This window comes from Dermacentor andersoni, chromosome 10 (genome assembly GCF_023375885.2).
Source record: "Dermacentor andersoni chromosome 10, qqDerAnde1_hic_scaffold, whole genome shotgun sequence".
Lineage (NCBI taxonomy): Eukaryota > Metazoa > Arthropoda > Arachnida > Ixodida > Ixodidae > Dermacentor > Dermacentor andersoni.
In genome coordinates, this window is record NC_092823.1 from 112340503 (window position 1) to 112358529 (window position 18027).

The window sequence follows — 18027 nt, forward strand, 5'->3', positions numbered from 1 at the left end:
AGTGGGTAAGAGCACATGCGGGAGCGCCACTTTTTCGTTACGCCAATGACTCAGGAATGAAGTGGGCTAATCTATAGCATTTGATTTCCCATTTCATTAGAGCTCCACTTTACATATATTTCGAGCGCTGCGTTCGAGCTGCATATTTTTACAGCGAGGCTGTTAGCCTCTAGTTGGTCGCCATTTTTCGTGTCCGCGGCCATTGGCAAGAAACGTGGGCCTATTCCAGTGGCAGTGCAGGGCTATGAACAGTGGCTCGTACCCGCGTAAGGCAGAGGCTTCAAGCAGCCAGCAAAGTGAAGCGAGCATTGCATACATTCTTTAGAATCACGCACACAACATGCAGTAGAGCCCGTACGTTTCCATAAAGAAAAAGAACAAAAAAAGACATCCAAGCAGCGAATTGATTGTAAGGAGTTCCTGATAACAATGCCAAGCACGTAGTGCTCCCTGCATACGTTTCCACGTAAAGATAACTGTCGCGCAGGCTTCCGCAACAACTGCAGCTTGCGACGTAGGGAGTGACGTCATTAGCCTTTTGCATATAAAAGAACTAGTCTTAGAATCTGACTTCAATTTTGTTGCAGCGCAGCTACCGGCGGTGGCGTGGTGTCAAAATTATCATTACTCCCGTTTCTTCCATTACTCTAAAGCAACAAAGCATTACGTACCCCATCGGCAGCTCCAGCGGTGGTTCTCACGAGTTTTACTAGACGTCCACTTTCGCAGAGCCGAGATGGCGAATCCATTTTTTTTTCTTTCGTTGAAGGATTTCAGAGCGTATTAATGCCATATGCAATGTGTTAACCTAACACTGTGATCTGTAGAGACTGCTAATTCCCTGACATTTACTCTTACATGTGTGTTAAGTTAGTGTTTTTTTATGAATCTATGAGAACGACAGCAAATTCTGAACCAAGAATTCGTTTATTCAAAGTTTATTCAAACACTTTCTCTAGAGTTCGGGGAAAACTTGTCAGGTGTCAAGTTAGTGTGAGCTAGAATCCTGTCAATTGAACAGGGGACCCGTATTGATTCCGATATTTCAACTGACTTCTTCGTAGGTCAGTGAGAGAAGCATTTATGTTTTATTTTCCTGCCTTTTCACTCTGGTGCACATCACTTCAGTGCTTTCGGCGCCAGATTGTGCTTCTCGATGTAATCACAGAATGACACGTCTAATTGCGTCACAGAAGGTTCTTCGAGCTGCATGCCATGCCGTGGGTGTTGTCTTCTAAATTAGCGCAACAGCCGTGATATAGTTGTTCGTAGAGCACCTTGTCGCGGTACCAAAGGCCAAGAATTCAAATTACACTCGGAGACGAGAATTTTATTTTCTCTGAGCGGCACTTTTGGTCACATGGAAGCCGTCAAATAGATAGCCTCAACGAGTACTCCCGTTATGGCTTCGTAAATGGCTGTTGACACATTAAATCAGCTATTTTCCCCAATTATTGTTAAATAAAGAGCCAGATCATGGAAAACAGGCCCAATGTTTTGCTATCGCTATCATAAAAAATAAATTATGGCGGCTACGATGTCTGAAATAAAACTAAAAGCAGAAAAGGAATGTTTAGCCATGACTAAGGACCGTTAGCTCTGAAAGTTCGACCTGTGCACTAGGTCAAAAAACTGCGTCCTTAAGATATCACCACTCATCAGACGCCTCACATTATACCCTCCGTCTAAAAGAAAATATTTTTCCACGCTCACTGGCAGGTGTTTGTCGGTACAACATAACAGAATGGATGACCCATTGTCTTCGAAACTACAACACGTGTGACAATGACCACGAAGGGTTTAAATGAGCAACGTGCACTGTTGTTTACAACGCTCAAGAGAGGAAAATCACACATCGGTTAGTTTAGGGTGGCGTTCGTCAAACTGACCCTATAAGAATGTAGAACCCGGGGAAGAAACTGAATTGTAACTGCTGTTATTGTGAGAATTGTAAATATATATTGCCAGTTAGGTACATTTCGTATTGTATAGCAATTCCTTGAACGCCTTAATGCACACGAAGACTACGTTTAACTGCCTTTCTCGTAAAAGGAGTTCGCTACTCAAGAGGCAAGAAACAATTGGTTATCGAACGTCCCAGCTGGTTAGATACGCGCCCTCAGAGGCCAAAGTGCTTTGAGTAGGTAAAGGGCAAATGCAAGTCCATGTAGATATAACAATTATACTTTTGTCAACGGCTGCCGTGCATCACGCTTTCTTGAAAACAAGAAAAATCAAGGAATAATGTGGACTATTAACTGTATTGCCTCACGGAGCCGCTTTGTTATTTTCCTTTCGCTCACCTTGCACAGCTCAATCGTCGCCATGCGGCTGCCTAGAAGAGCCAGCAGGTAGCAGCAATCGGAAAGAGAAATTCTGCAGACCTCATCTGACGCCCCCTTCTGAGCTAAACAAGCCTCGCAACTGCATCTGCAGACCAGGCCTTGTGCGGAACGCCTGGGGCGACTGCATCACCAAGCACGAGTGCACACACTGCAAGTGCTTCCGCGACAAAGATTTCAACGTGTGTGCGAGGAAGTGTCCACTGCTCTGCAACCAGCCAATACGTGCTTCGTGTTCTCAGAAGTGCGTCTTGGGATGCGACTGTCCTCCTGGTTCCGTACGGTGAGTCGACCCACTTTCGCCTGAATGCGCCTGCATTCAACAGACGTTCGTATGCAGTGAAAAAAAAAAAAAAGACTAATTGAATATTGGGTATGCTTGGCAGGCTGATCCGAAACCCAGTTTCGATACTAATTCCAGGAAATTACAGCCGCGCAAGAAAAATAAAACGTTCGTACACGGCTGTGCTAAAAAAAATAATAGCCAAGGTGACAGACGAACTCGCTGAAGTCTGAAATTGTTTGCCTTTTTCACTACATAAAAGCAAGCTTTGGCTCTCTCAGCCTCTCTCACATCTTCTACGACTGCTTCGTCTTCAGTGTGGTGGTTGAGCAGCGATCCCACTCTATCCCGCTTCTCCCTTGGGCCCAGTCCTTGCTTCGTATTCAGTTGACGTTCAGATATACCCCATCTTTGGAACCCACAGACCGTAGTTAGCTTTCCCTCCGATCCTTTTAATGTTCTCCTTCGGCTCTGAAACCTTTCGTCGTTCTTTGTTCCAAATGTGTTTTTTTTCCTCTGTACACTTCGCCAATGATGAACATTCAACTTCGATAATACGAGCACCATGTGATGTTGCACACGTTGCTGAAAAGCTGCTCTCTGTCATAATAAAATTGACCTATAAAAACCAAATATTCGTACGAATTTTTAGTGAATTTCAACGGTATCGTCGCCGCGCTGAGCTTTCATCAGGTAGGCTTACATTCAAGCTTTATTCGCTCCCGCAGAATTCTGAGGAGCTCTACACCAATTGTTGTAACGCCCAGGAAATAACCGCTATCATGTTACCACCGTGATGTGCAGTACTATAATGAGGAAGTGAAGAATAAGTAACTGGGAATAAAGGGAAAAGTTTCAGTCGGATTGCAAAGGAGTCTTGCGGCTTCAGCTACATTTAGATTCAAGGGATAGCGTAGTCTGTACCTGCACCGACTTTCATTCCATGATCCTATGCCTGCAGTAAAACCGATAGGTTATGAGTGATGGGGAAATTAAGTTAGGCCGAAAATAAACGACACCAAGAAGAACATCACGGACTCATGTTGTTACTCAAAGCAAGGTGTTGCGCTAGCACATGGAGGATTATAACATTTTTGCAGCACATTTTTATTTATTGAGGCCTCTCCTTAGTAATTGGGCTGCTGAGCACGAGGTAGCGGGATCAAATTCTGGCCGCGGCAGCCGAATTTCGATGGGGGCGAAATGCGAAAACACCCGTGTGCTTAGATTTAGGTGGACGTTAAAGAACCCCAGGTGGTCGAAATTTCCGGAGTCCTCCACTACTGCGCGTCTCATAATCAGAAAGTGGTTTTGGCACGTAAAACCCCATAATTAAATGTTTTTCCTTAGTAAGCGAAAACACTTCCCGATATGGCGCCGCGTTTTCCGAAGCGCGCACCTTCGGGAAACGCTCTCTTAAATGGGTTTGTGCTTTAGATAAAGTTTTCGTCTGTGGAATTATTCAGCATGCTCAAATTAAATGGCGTATGCAGTATGGAAGAGGTCAACTCCCTTCACTGCAAGATGTCAGTGTTGTTTACCTAGCGTACACTGCCTTGCGCACACTGGCAAATAAAAGAACACACACATGACCATCCCAAACACATTATGTATAGTTTGTGCTTATCTATATCTCTAATGAAGGGACGTCCACCAGCACCTAGCCACCTGAATGTTCGAGCAAACAGGCTCATGCACACGGCGCATAAATTGACGTTTTGTCACGAGTTGCGTGCAAATGCACCGCTCTACGCAAGATTTACGGAAATCCTGAGTACCCCAGAAACTCATAGTAAGCGGGAGGTAACTTAAATACGTAACAAAAAAGCGCAACACCATTAGTTACACTTAGATAAAAGATATACATAGTTATTTTAGTTGCCTTTGTTAAAACGAGAAACTGTTTCTATGCTTACCATCGCACTCGTTCTCAGCAGCTTGATGCTTAATAACAACTTCGTTTTTATTTTTATTTTTTTGCAGAGACTCCAGGGCGAAGAAAAACTTGTGCGTCAAGACAACAAAGTGTGCTCCGACATGCCCTCCACAATCGAGGTTTGAGCCCTGCGTTTCTACCTGCGCACCCAAGTGTGGCAAAACGCAACCCACCATCTGCACCACACGTTGCCAGCGGGGTGGCTGCGTCTGCTTAGAGGGTTACGCGGAGGCAGAGCAAGATGGGCAGGTGATCTGCGTGCCTCTGCAGGAGTGTTACAGATACGCGGGAGCAGCGACATTGACCACCTCTAGCGTACATGGGCACATCGCGGGCGGTAATGGCACAGCAGGAACCGCATTGCTCCCAGGCCTCATTATAGAACGACCAGGGGGCACACCCTTACCCGGTGTCGTCGTAAGCGGACCGGGTGGCATCTCAGTTGACACAGAGGGAGGACCTTCTAGGAGTACCTTAGGGGTAGGAGGCGTCGGCGGTGGCCTAGTCACAAAAGGTACAGGCTCACCAGATTCTGTAGAATCTGGAGAGACTGGGGCCGGAGTAAACCCGGACGATATACCCTCATACGATACAACAGGATCTGGTCAAGGTAGCATTGGCAACCCTCTGGCGGGAATACCGTCAGGTGGTCCTGCAGAAATCGGCGGTGCCGGAACGAGCGCCGTGACAGTAACCTCACCCAGTACAGCCTCAACTGATGCCCCTGTATCGGGAGGCGCCGCGACCAGCGTAGGCGCGACAGGTGCAGCCTTGCTGGGTTCCGTGACACCAGGTGGAACAGCTGTCGAAAGTGAGCCTCCTGTTAGAGTGCATCTCCTTCCCAGTAAATTGAACCCGACAAAAGGAAAGCAGCCACCCTGTGTTAAAGGCTATGTACCTGGAGTTGCTGGTAGAGAGCCGAATAGCACACACCCCCATGATACAACACAACACATTTCGCCGGGCACTGCGACTGCCGTAGCTCATCGCGTTGATAATATCTAAAGTATCGCAGTGACTCAGGGGCGTAAACCATGTTCTAGAGTAAGGCCTCCCGACGGCTCTCATTCGCCCACTAACGTTGGGAATTTCATGATCGGGGTTTTAGGACGCTCATCATGTCACGGCACAACTGAAGGAGTAGCGGCCTCGGGCCCGTAGGCTACGAGGACGAGTTCAACGTAATAATTCCAACCCATTTGTTTTCCCTCTTGCGCTCCGTCAGTAAAGTGAGCATTTCTCCGCAAACATTATAACCAGAATCGTTTGATCATGCATAATGGATGATCAGGAAGCAAACAGAAAAAGAAAACTGAACGAAGGAAGCACTAAAATCGAATGTCCATGTCACGTTTTTTTTTTTTTTTTTACATACAGGAGCGTACTAGTGGGGGCTTGTACAGGAAAGTTTTGCGGTAACTACCTTCAAATCAACTTAGCAAAAGTTGTTGCTTGAATGTGCCAGTACATCCAACCTCCAACTGCACATACAGGAGGCTCGATGGACCATTTAGGTATTGGACATAACGCTTCGTGGAATCCTTTGTTTCAGAGCAGCTGCGAGAAAACCAATAAACCACTGCAACACGAATAAAAATTCCATTATCATTTGGAGGTTTTGTTTCTCTTGGCTAAGTTGCTTATCGGCGTTTTGTTGACTTTTATTTCTGGAAAATAGATTAGATTAGCTCAGAGGGTCTGGCAATTTACATTAATACAGGCGCTATGACCAACGTCACACTGGAACACTCAGGAATTCCTCTTATACGGTCACGTCCTCAAACATGCACCAAACATGACGGGTGCGCTTGCAGTCAACTCACATTGGAGTGAAAGCCCGGTGGTTGTGAATGGAGCACTAGTAGCGGAATAGCATAGCCGCTGAGGCACAATGACAGGTGCCATAATGCATGGCTTCGCCGCTAATTGTAAATATTGTTCACTGGTCTCATGCGGGAAGAATAGGCTTCTAGTTGCAAGTTGAGATACAATGTACAATATCGGCTTAAAATTATTGACGAATTCATCAGCGTGCAGCTCTTACATGTGAAGACCACGCAATCACAAGGGGGCGATATCAGGTCAACGTTTCAGGTACGAACTTCACCTGTGACATTTTGCATTTGTACTGGCACTCGCCTCTGGTTCGACGGGAAATTAACGCTCGCCTTTGAAAACGGCTAATTCTTGCACAATATTAGCTGAAGCAGTGTAGTCAACGCGAATTTTCTGAAGGCATGCAGATAATGGCGTATGTCCGACTTAGTCTGTTCCTTATCGAGAGTGACCTTGCCAGTGCTTTGGCAGTGCATGTGCATATTAAAACTCCATCACTAGCTCGGCCTGCAACAAGTGTAAGCGCTTTACTTCAATCAATTCCACGGATCGCGTTCAAGGTTATTTACAATATTGTCACGTGGTACAGTTTGCCTGCACACAGCAGTAGATAGCTCACATATATAGAACGGAGCAAACGCGGCGTTCTCACCGCTGCATATGCAGAGCCACAACCTAGCTCAAATGGAAATTTTTGAGGCTTCCTCGCAAATATGAATGAAATGTTTCAAATGGAGACCTCTTTCACAATAGCTCAATTGTGCCAACATTGGTTCTTCGAGTTTACAGTATAATTGTTGGAGGTTTAAAATATACTTCCACTCCGAATCTGAACTTGGAGCTTTTGGATTTTGCTCCCTCGCCTACAACAAACCTCAGTTAAAAAGTGATTATTTAAATAGAGACGAAGCGGAAATTATGCGTGCTGCAACAGATTTGGCTGAAATGGTACAGTAGCACGAAACACTGCGGGTGCGAACAAAGAGGTACCGTGTTGCGCGAATTTCCGTATCCGGGGAAATTCGTTCGCCTTCTTTTCTGCCCTCGCACACAAACTGACCTGTAGTTGAAATTACCGCATCGCGCCGCAGAGCGAGAACACACCGTGTGCTGAATCATCAACTCTCAGTGACGACGTCACCATTGAGTAGAATAAAGTGGTATAGGGAATGAATATAACGTGTCGTTGAGTGCGACCGACGCAGTCCTTCAATTATTATGATAATAGACGCTGTTGTCGTATTCAGCATCCTTGACGCCAGCAGAATTTTGTATTATCCAAACGTTGAAAGCGGTTCTTCGTAAAAAAAAACTGGCTACAGTATTTACTACAAAACTTGCTCAGGAACATTTCCTTCGATTGCTGTGACAATACCAATGTTTGTCATCCCAGACAGCAGTATTTAGAGCATAGCTCTTAGGTGCCCGTTCCTGCGGCGAGCGTCGACTAGGTCCCTCGTAACCGAGCGAACAAGCACGAAGAAGGAGGAAAGAGAACGCGGAGCGCAGCAGGAGATGAAAGACTGCGATAGCCAGGAGAGCGTGAGGTGGAAAGCGGAGGAAGAAGGTGCAACGGCACCATGAGTCGGAAAGCGGAGGAGGAGGGCATGGGGAAAGCGTGAGAAGAAAAGCGTTAGCACCGCTTAAGACGGGCACTGCGGCGACGATGGCTACGAGATGCTGCGAGAGTAGTGCGCGTCGTCTGTATGCAAACAAAGCGCTGCATGAGGAGCGGTCTGTCTGCGGCAGCTGCTGTGAATCGCGCCCACGCGTCACCCACGCGCTGCCTCTCACGATCTCCCGATTAGCGAGGCTGTCGCGCCACACTTCGCTCCGTTTACAAAGTGCCGCAGGAGACAGATTGTGAGCGACAGCCAATGCATCGCGAAATGAAAACACGTATAAACCTGCACTCACATTTGGAATTATGGAGTACCGTAATCGTGGATCAATGTTTCGACTCCACTAAGAAATAATTACACTTCGATATCACTACCAGGATGGGCTCGGTGGCTGTGCCACCGACGCAGTCCGTTAGCCAACATGCCGGTATTGATTGCCGTAACTCAACTTGCCGTGACTATTATTGCCGGTAACTCAACATGCCGGTATTGATATCCGTGATCACGTCAACGCTGCTGCCTATTCTCGGGGAATCAAGCGTCTATTCGCGACTGTCAAACCCGCGCTTCGATGGTGGGGTGAGACAGCATCTCGAAACCAGCAGTGATTCAGCAGACAACTACGAAGCGATACCCAAGAATCTGTACGGCTTTTTCCTTTCGTTCGAGGGATCCATCATTGGGACTAGAATATTTACACAAGTTGGCAAAGATAAAAATAAGGGAAATGATTTAGCAGGCAAGTCTTTCTTTCTGAAATATAACGGCTCTAATGGCCTCTTCAATAGACATGGCTCACCATTTCTTTAAAGAGGCTTGAAAAGAAAAGACAAGAGTGAACAAAGTGACGATGCTAAAGATGAGAAGATCTACGTATTTCTACGTAGTTGCAGAAATGATTCGATTACCTAATGTCCGTTATGTGTGTGTATTCTATTTCTTTCTCATGTTTATTATCCAAATAATTCACGCGGTATTAGTATCGCAATTAACGCGCAATTACAAGGATGCCAATCGAATCTCTCGACCCATCTTGCAGCATAGCAAACGCTCGTTAGTCTTCAGAAGTCTATTCAGCCACGCATTTACATTGTTCTTTATTAGCCAAGGTCGCCAAACGCTGCCCGACGATTTCAGGCTCCAAGCGCTCATGATACGAATCGCACATTTCGGCTAGACAGGCATGGCAAGCTTTGGCCGTTTCCCTGCAGTGGCTGGCGAGTGCTTGATGACGCGCGCCGACATTCTTATTGGCCCGACGAACGCGCGCAGCCTGAGCTCGCCTGTGTTCCGTTTATATTCAGCGTAGACAGCTGTCTTTTAAAGCGGCGGCGTGTTCTCATTCGGGATACCTGAGGGGCAATTTACAGTCTGGCGTGCGAAGCAATAGCCGACGAAGTCGAACACGTCATGTCGGCGACGGCAGTATCGCTGCAAATTTGCCCCTTGCATAACTCGGCGTGTTGAACGCGGCCCGCGGCAGAGCGGTGACCAGTTGTTGCCTCAGCGCATGCGCACAAGATTGTGGCGAGCGAGCGCTTTATCGTTTGGCGAAAGCGATAACTCGGCCCGTTCTCGTCAGCACAGTCGAACTCTAGGCCAGCATGCTGCTTGCGAGTGAAGCCAGCGCGCAATGTACTCTGGTCTAGCGGATTCCGCGTAACATAGGACGCGCTCTATGACCGCGCCGGTTATTCCGTATGCGGCAGGCGTTACGCTGTATGAACAAAGGTAAAGAAAATTTAACAAGAGAGTATCCTCAGCCAAAGCTGGGCAACAGGAAACACGTCCCCGCTAGTGATCGCGCCATCCGTTAGCTGACGCGAGCATAAGAAAAAAAAAGAAACGTCAAATTAACCTACAGGCAACAGTTTGATTTTTTTAATTCTCTACCGCTAGAAGTAGGAAGTTTTGCGTATGAAGGAATTTACACTTTGGGACTTGTATTTCAGGCGTTACCTAGCAACAAGCTAACGGCACGCCACAGCCGCCAGATGCATGCATCATACGTCAGCCATGCCACCGAAGTGAGCGAGGCCGGCTGCGCGTCCGAGCGTTCGCCCAGTTCACCTGTACAGCGACATGTCTGTCTCTTCTGGATGCAGCGTAGTTTGTAGGACACCCGGCCTATCCTTGCTTTCCTTGGGCACTTCCGCACGGCACCTCTGCACTATTTGACAACGGCAAGGTAAGAAATTTCGTTTGACAGGTAGGCGACACATTTCAAGCAATTTAAGCTTTCACGGCACGGAACCGAGACTTGTGACGCACTTAGCAAGAACGTGCCAGCCCCTCTAGGCGCAGTTAATTTCAGTTAATGACTCGTGCTGGGACACCTTTGCGACGCTTTCGACGGGCCCCAATATTATGGTAACTTATTTGGGTAGTTTTTTGGCACGCTCGCCGCACCCGACTCTGTGCGCAGTTAGCGAAAAGCAACTCGGCCATGTGGAACAGTTTCGCGTGTACTGAATCTTACTGGGACAAGTTCGTGACTCTTTCTCTCGCCCCCATCATTATTGTAATTAATTTTGTTAGATATCGGAGCACTTTCCAGGCAAGCTCTACGAGCCTGGCGTTCTGATGCAGTTACTAAGAATCAGCTCGCCCGTCGTGACAAAGTTTCGTGCGTGCTGAATCTTAGAGAAGTTTGTGGCGCTTTTTGTGGCCCCGCAACATCTACCTTATTTGGGTGCTCACGCTTGTCGAAAACGCGACAAGCGATTGCCCAGAGTGATAACACGGAAGTGTGTTGCTTGCGCCGGCAGAACGCGTAAACGATAACGCCGAGGGACTCAAAAACCAGGAACTAGAAAATTCTGCCTTCTGAATGACTGAAAACCAACTTTGCACCCACGTATTTGACTATAGTGCGAGTAGAAGTAGAGTAGAATCTGCGTGCATCTAGCATGGTCCGGCTGAGAGTTTGGGTCATGGCCCCCTCTGCGCAACGTACCATCCCGTTGGCTGAAGTCAAGATCATTTAGAAACGCGCTATCGCCCGTTTATGTGCGCTATTAAAGTGCTCTAAATAATGTCGGCCAATGGTGTAATGCTTGGAAATCAGATGTTTTCTTCCTATTTTATGCTATTGTTTGGGACAAGTGGGGTATTTTTTACGCCTTGTACGTAAAGGCGAATTGCTGTTGTTTGTTGTGCTGTCCATTCACCTTTCCGCCCGTTCCGATGTGGGCGCAATTGAAGTTCCTAGCAGGTCAAAATACCGAAATGACACATGCTTGTAATTTACTTTTTTTTTCAGCCGATGCCATCCGGTGGAGCGTCGAACGGGAGCTACTTCTGCTCACCTGGTGCCACAACATTGTATGAATACACAAAAGGCGCGGAGTGAGCTATTATATAGAGCAAAATAAACGTTTCCTCATTTACAAGGCGTATTGCGTCTACTTTATGAAATTGTTCGTGGTACATACTCGACAGAAGCTTGTAAAGATCGTCGGCTATCGTTTTTACTGAAAAATAAAACTATTCCGCAATAACACCGCGGCTGGTTAGGCAGCAGTAGAAGCAAGACAAATGCGTCTCCAATCAGCGCAGCCTGCGTAACGCTTGCCAGCTAGCGCTCAAAAATGCCGCGCCCAAGACCGAAATCCGGGGCGCGATTTTGTAGGAATTCGATTACTTTTTTTCTTTTGTGGCTTTTGCCACCATCCCCCCAATTTCATTGGTCAAATGTGACCGTGCCGCGCGCATTTTGAATGTTCATCACGCGACGTCAGCTACCCGCAAGAACCCGAAACGTCTAACTGACGTTGACGCACCAACTATGAGGACCATAAGCCTTATATTTTCTGGCACCGCCGGAGCCAGGGATGTTTCAGGAGGCATAAAAATGGCTGCACATTTGCTCGCTATGGCGATGGCTCTTCGCCGTCGCCGAGGAGGGCACAGAGGGCCAGACGAAGCGTTCGTCATGCCGCATCAGCTTTTTCGACAGCATTTTCGACTCTCGAAAGAAGTGGTGTGGTGGTTGTGCGACGAATTGGCGGGTAAACTAGAAGCAGAGCGAGCGACGGGACTGTCGGTGGAGGAGAAGGTGCATGTGCTGCACTTCTTTGCCACCGGGAGCTTTCAAGCGTCCGCAGAGAGTGAGGAGGCGATCTAGGGGTCGCAGTCGACCGTGAGCGAGTGCATTCGAGAGGAGACAGAGGCTGCCATGAACGAAGGAGCCCGCATAAAGTGGGTCCATTTCTCGAAGACATCTGAAGAAAATGCAGCCGTGAAGGGGGTTTTCTTTGCCGCGCTGCAAATACCGGCGTCATCGGCTGCGTGGACGGTGGCCTCATTGCCATTATCGCAACCAAGGGTGAGCGCAAGGCTACGTTCATGTGTCGGAAGGGCCACTACGCCCTAAACTTGTTGTAAGTATACGTCATAATCTCGAGCGCTGCTGATTCTTTTGGACAGTTGCACGTTATCAATGCGCACTTTCTCCGTTCACATTTTCCTCAGATCTGCCACGCGAACACGAGGATCCTGGCCTTGGTTACTATGCGTCCGGGGTCAGACCATGACTCGTTATTCTAGCGGACGACATCGCTAAGCCGGTGGTTCCAAGTGTGGCGCATCAGGAGTGCCTGGGAATATTACCTTCGTGGGACAAAACATTTTTTTTTGTCGAAGTCATGCTTCTGTAGCGAATAGGTCACCATATCTGCCCCAACAAAAAGTTTTAACTGAATTAGAAGCATATGAGTAAGTGCCTGCCCGGAGTAGAAGAAATACAACCAAGTAGTGCTCCCACTGAAAATGTTAAAACAGTTCACTAAGTTACAAGCATGCTACTAAGTACCTGCCAGGAGCAGAAGAAATCTCGTAATGTTGTTACTACTGCAAAAAGAAGATTAAGGTAAATAAACGCGGTCAGCCGGTATAGCCAAAGAAAATATATATAGCCGCCCCTTCAAGACGTTCAACCAGTACCAACTCGCCGAAATGTCGATCCTTCTTAAGCCGGATATTCTTCAAGTTTTGCTTTGATTTCGATGTTGCCCAATGGCCATAAATGCTAGCATCGACGAGGTGTTCCTGCAAATAGATGTGCAGGCATCGGATCGCGATGCCTTTCTTTTTCTGTGGTCTCAGAATGTACCCCGTGGCAAAAATAACAGCATCGTCAAATTGCGAATGGCACGCATGCCATTCGGATCAACATCAAGTCCTTTTCTCCTGGTAGCAACAATACACCACCATTTAGATAACATAGACGCAGAAGAGAGAACGCTCGGCAGATATTTGAAGGGTTTCTATGTAGACATGTTGCTAATAGGATCCTGAAGCTTTAACGAAGGCTTGGTTGTGCACAACAGGTCAAAGTTAATTTTGAGTAACGCTAGAATGAAGCTTCGGAATTGGAAGACAAACGAAAGCCAGCTGCAGGGCATGAATGCGGAAAACGAAGAGTGTCAGAAAAATTTGACAGCAGCTCAACAGCAGTCCTTGGCACAGACCGGCTCACGAAAGACGAAAACTTGATGTGCTGTACAATGTCAAACATGGAGTTTCTAGCTTCGGTCAAGGTAAACACCAAGCTCACATTGTTAACAAAAGCGTCCAGGATATTCGATCCCCTGGATATACTCTCACGCTTCACCGTAACCGGCAAGCTACTCCTCCAAAGGTTATGGGGCATTGGAAATCCTACGGGATGCTGAGCTACCGAAGTAAATTGAAGCAATATGGAAGGAGTGGTGCGCTCAAGTAGTTAATCTCAGATCTATGATGATTTTAAGATTTCGCCATGAGTCAAATAACAGGAGAACTCACAATGGTGCAAGTTCATGTCTTTCTTGAAGCCAGTCCCAGAGCTTACGAAGCATGCGCGTACCTTGAAACAGTTGATCGTCATAGCTGTTGTGCTACGGCCCTCATCATAGTAAGGTCTCGCATTGCATCTACAAAAGCCTTGACACTGCCACAACTTGAACTCATGGGTGTTGTTGTAGAATCACGACTACTGAACTATCTAAAAAATTCATGGAGTACGCCATACATTTCTCACATGCCATGTGGTCAAACTATACAATTATGCTCAGGTTGACTCACGGGCAAGACGATAAACTCGGTACTTTCATCAAGAACAGAGAGGCTGAGATGGCAGAAGGTACCGATAGAGATACCTGGCGTTATTGCCCTTGTGAGGCAAACCCATCTGACTTGATGACGCATAGCATTATCTGCAACATCGCTGCGAGAGAGCCGCAGCTGGTGGCTCGACCCAGATTGGTCGAAGTAGTCCGAAACGACGTGGCCAATCGAGCCAACTTCCGTTTGCTTCACAGAAGTTGAATGTGAAGCTCAACTAAAAATATCAAGAGAAAGTTCTTCTCCAGACACAATGTGAAGACGTCATAAACGGGAAATAGTACAGCAACTCATCCAACTTTCTAAGAGTCGCGGCATTAGTGTCCTGATTTGTGGAAAGGACTCGACGCGCACGGACTGTGCTTACAGGGCCTATTATAGCGTAACAGTTACATATTGTCGAAGAATTTTGGATAATGCGAGCACAGCATGACGTTGTCTCCCAGGAAATCGAGCAGCTGTCTTGGAGACGCACTCTCGAGACGCTCCGTTCTGCGTGATATACCTCCGTTCTTAAATAGCAAAGGACAACTTCATCTCCGTGGACGTCTACAGAAAGCTCAACTTTCAGATCAAGAAAACTATCCACTAATTTTGCACCAGATTCATGAATTTGCGAGACTGGTGATTATGTAAACAGGCTGTAGTGCTCTACAAGGCAGAATAGTGACTACACTGACAAATTCGTGAGTGCTTCTGCATAATCCATGCCTGCGAAGAGACAAGAAGATTATAAACAACTGCTTTTCCTGCAAGCGATCCCGCACCAAGTCCTCGAGCGTAGTTTGCGCTCGACTACCAACACACCAAGCCACTATATCTCGTCCATTTGAAGTGGTGGCAATCGACTTCCGTGGCCTATTATATACGAAGTGCAGCAAACCAAACTCAGTGTACCCTGGTTTACATTGTGCTTTTTACTTGTGCAACAACTCGAGCAGTGCAGCTAGAAATGACAGTAGGCCTCTCTTCCGACAGTTTCCTACTTACGTTCAGAAGGTTCCTTGCTCGTAGGGAAGTGCCTCTCACGGTGTGTTCGGATGATAAGGTGAACTTCAAGAGGGCAAGTAAAGATTTACGGGTCGTGGGCCGTCTTTGTGAATGGTTCTCTGTTTGCTTCATTTCTCGCCAACCGTAGAACATCTGAGGAAGTTCTTGGTGCCCAATGAGCCATGGTGAGGTTGCTGGTGGGAAAAACATATGCGGTCGATCAAGTCCGCCCTGTGCAATGTTCTTGGGAAGAGTAGTCTGGAAAGCGAGGAGTTGAGTACTCTACTCCTGGAAGTGGAAGCCGTGATCAACTCCAGCCTTTTGACCTTACGTAGTCACAAGTAGGAGAATGGTCGCCGGTATGTCCCGTGCACTTTCTGGTTCGCAACTAAATCCTCCCTCATGCGAACCCCAGATTCTGCGACACATCGTGCTGGCCGCAGGCTATTCCAAAAGATGTTATCAGGAGGCTCGAGTACCGTCAAAGGGTCCGTAATGCTCTCGCGGAAAGATGGAAAAAAAGTATCTCGTAGAATTACGATATCTACATCAGCACCCGCAAAGCTCTAACCAAAGCGTGAAGCTGGACGACGTCGTTTTAATGGAAGACAACAGAAAGAACACATTTCTTTAGCCACTGGCTCTAGTACTCAAGGTATACCCCGGGCGCGATGGATTGGTGCGGGCCTGTTCCACGAAAACACAAAACGGCAGCATGCATAAAAGGCCAGTTAATGTCCTGCATTACGTGGCGATGCCCCCTGCTTCTTGGGCGGGTAGGATGTAGGAAAAAGACGAAGTAAATAAACGCGGAAGTTTGCGCAAGAAAAGACGTTGCAGTACATAGGGGTTCCGCCATGGCCCCCGTCTAATTGTTTTAGCCCGCTACCCTCTAAGCATCTATAACTACTGTACCCGGTGCTAGCGAGAAGCAGAAGAAATGAACACACATTAGTTCTGCTACAGTGTCATTGGTAGCCCCAATATTTGTTGATTTCTTCAGCATCGGGCAGGCACTGAGTAGGGCGCTTGTAATATGGATAACAGTTTGTGTCGATATGGCCAACTCATGATTTGGGACTCAAGACAGCAAACTCTAGGGTCTTCAACGTCTGAATTATGCCTTTGCTGAATGATGTAACTTTGCTCAGTTTGGAACAAAGTTTCTCGTCAGAGGAGTACTCAATCCACTATTTTATCTTCATGCAGGTGAGAGTGGCTCAGATTTTCTAGGTATACTTTGTGGCACAAAATACACTTCGGAAGTTGTCTCTTCTTCTATAAGTTTTTTCATGCTGTCATTAAACAGTTGGTAGGAAAAAAACAAAGTATACCTAGGAAATAAATCTGAGCACCAACTGGCCCAAGATGTCCTTTTGGACAGTGGCTAAGCCTTGGAGCCGTAGTTCTTCACTTTGGTTCCTCGCCATCCTCCAATGCAAACAGCCAAGGGGAGGTAAAACACAGCATATGCCCCCATGCGTACCATAGTGGAGAGGTGTACAGCTGTCTGCAGCAGTTACCGCACCCTCCTCTAGGAGCCGGAACGTGCAGCCAAAGTTGTCGCGTCATGTGTTGTGTTGCAGAACCTTCCGCTTTCGAAGGCGACACCGACTATGATGAAAGTGATGACAACAGCAGCAGCAATAGCAGCGAACGTGGCAATAACGGTGACCCGATGCCATAAAATCCGTCTGGAAACAAGGCGTATCGAATGAGTACAGAGCGTGTGCTGTCCGAGACACTGGCGTCACCAACAGAGGGGTTGCAGCGCAGCGCGAGAACCAGAAGACAAGCGTGGCAGGCTCTTAGAAGGGGCTTTTGTAGTGCGGATCTTTTGTCGTGCCAACCGACAGCCTTGACCTTTAGAGACCGTGCGTAGCGGCGTCGGTTTGCGCAACAGGGCCCCCTGCAAAGACGGAACGGCGAAATGTGCTCGTTGGCGAAGTGGAGGCGGTGCTGTCTTGGTTACATGCAGATCCGCGGATACACCAGCGACATCCGCGGGGAGCTTCGTGAGGTGTTTCAAGTTAGGTCGATTTTGAACGGCATAAAGGAACTACCTCTTCATGACCATTCAATAGAAAGGTGGCGGACTTCAGCGTCTTGTGGGAGACACGGTACGAACCATCGCAGGAGGGTGCGAGAGGTGCCTTTACAGCCTCTCGTATAAGAAAATCTGCGTCGAAGACGTAACGTCTGAATGCACAAAGATGCTGTGATCCGAAGGAGGTGGAACGCGGCGCAGTTGCTGAATGCAGTCCTGTAGATATTGAAGATACTGAAGCAGCTGTGGCCCGGGGTCTGAAGCAACGAAGCCGCAGGGGTGCATCGTAGACGAGTTCGGCCGGAGAACAGCCAAGGTTGCGACGAAGGACAGCTCGTAGGCCGAGAAGCACAATAAGAATGTTCTCGACCCACTGCTGCCGATGCTGATGCGCAGTGAGGGCAGCATTCAGCTGGTGGTGGAGCTGCTCAAGCCATGCTGTTCGCACAGGGGTTGTATGCAATGGTACGGCTTTATTTAGCACCGAGCAAGCGGTTGAGGGAAGTAGAGAGGGTACAAATGGCTGGCCGCTATCAATGGTCGCAATGCTGGGGCAGCCGAAGCGGGAAAAACATGCTGAAACGAAGGCTTTGGCGACCATTTCTGCAGCGATGTCCGGAATGAGCATGCCTTCGGGCCAACAGGTGAAGCGTCATTGTTAAAATGTACTGGCAGTCGTGAGAGGCAAGAAGTGGTCTGACAAAATGAAGAACGTGGTGAAAGCGACAGCCAGATGGCAAGAAAGAGTAAGTGGGAGTGTTCGTGTGGCAGGTCACTTTGGTGGTCTTGTGCCTGCTTCAGACCAGAGTGAGCCAGGCACCCACGCGTGAAGAACGAATTGTAGACCGTGGGAACGGGGATTGTCA

General features: G+C 47.7%; 1 long non-coding RNA gene across 1 annotated transcript; it reads left to right on the forward strand.

Moving 5' to 3' along the window:
- The first annotated feature begins 9996 nt into the window (after window positions 1–9996).
- On the forward strand, window positions 9997–11359 carry LOC140213727 (uncharacterized). Its single transcript, XR_011890641.1, has 2 exons — window positions 9997–10207; window positions 11282–11359. It is a non-coding gene; the product is annotated as an uncharacterized lncRNA (long non-coding RNA).
- The last annotated feature ends 6668 nt before the right edge of the window (window positions 11360–18027 follow it).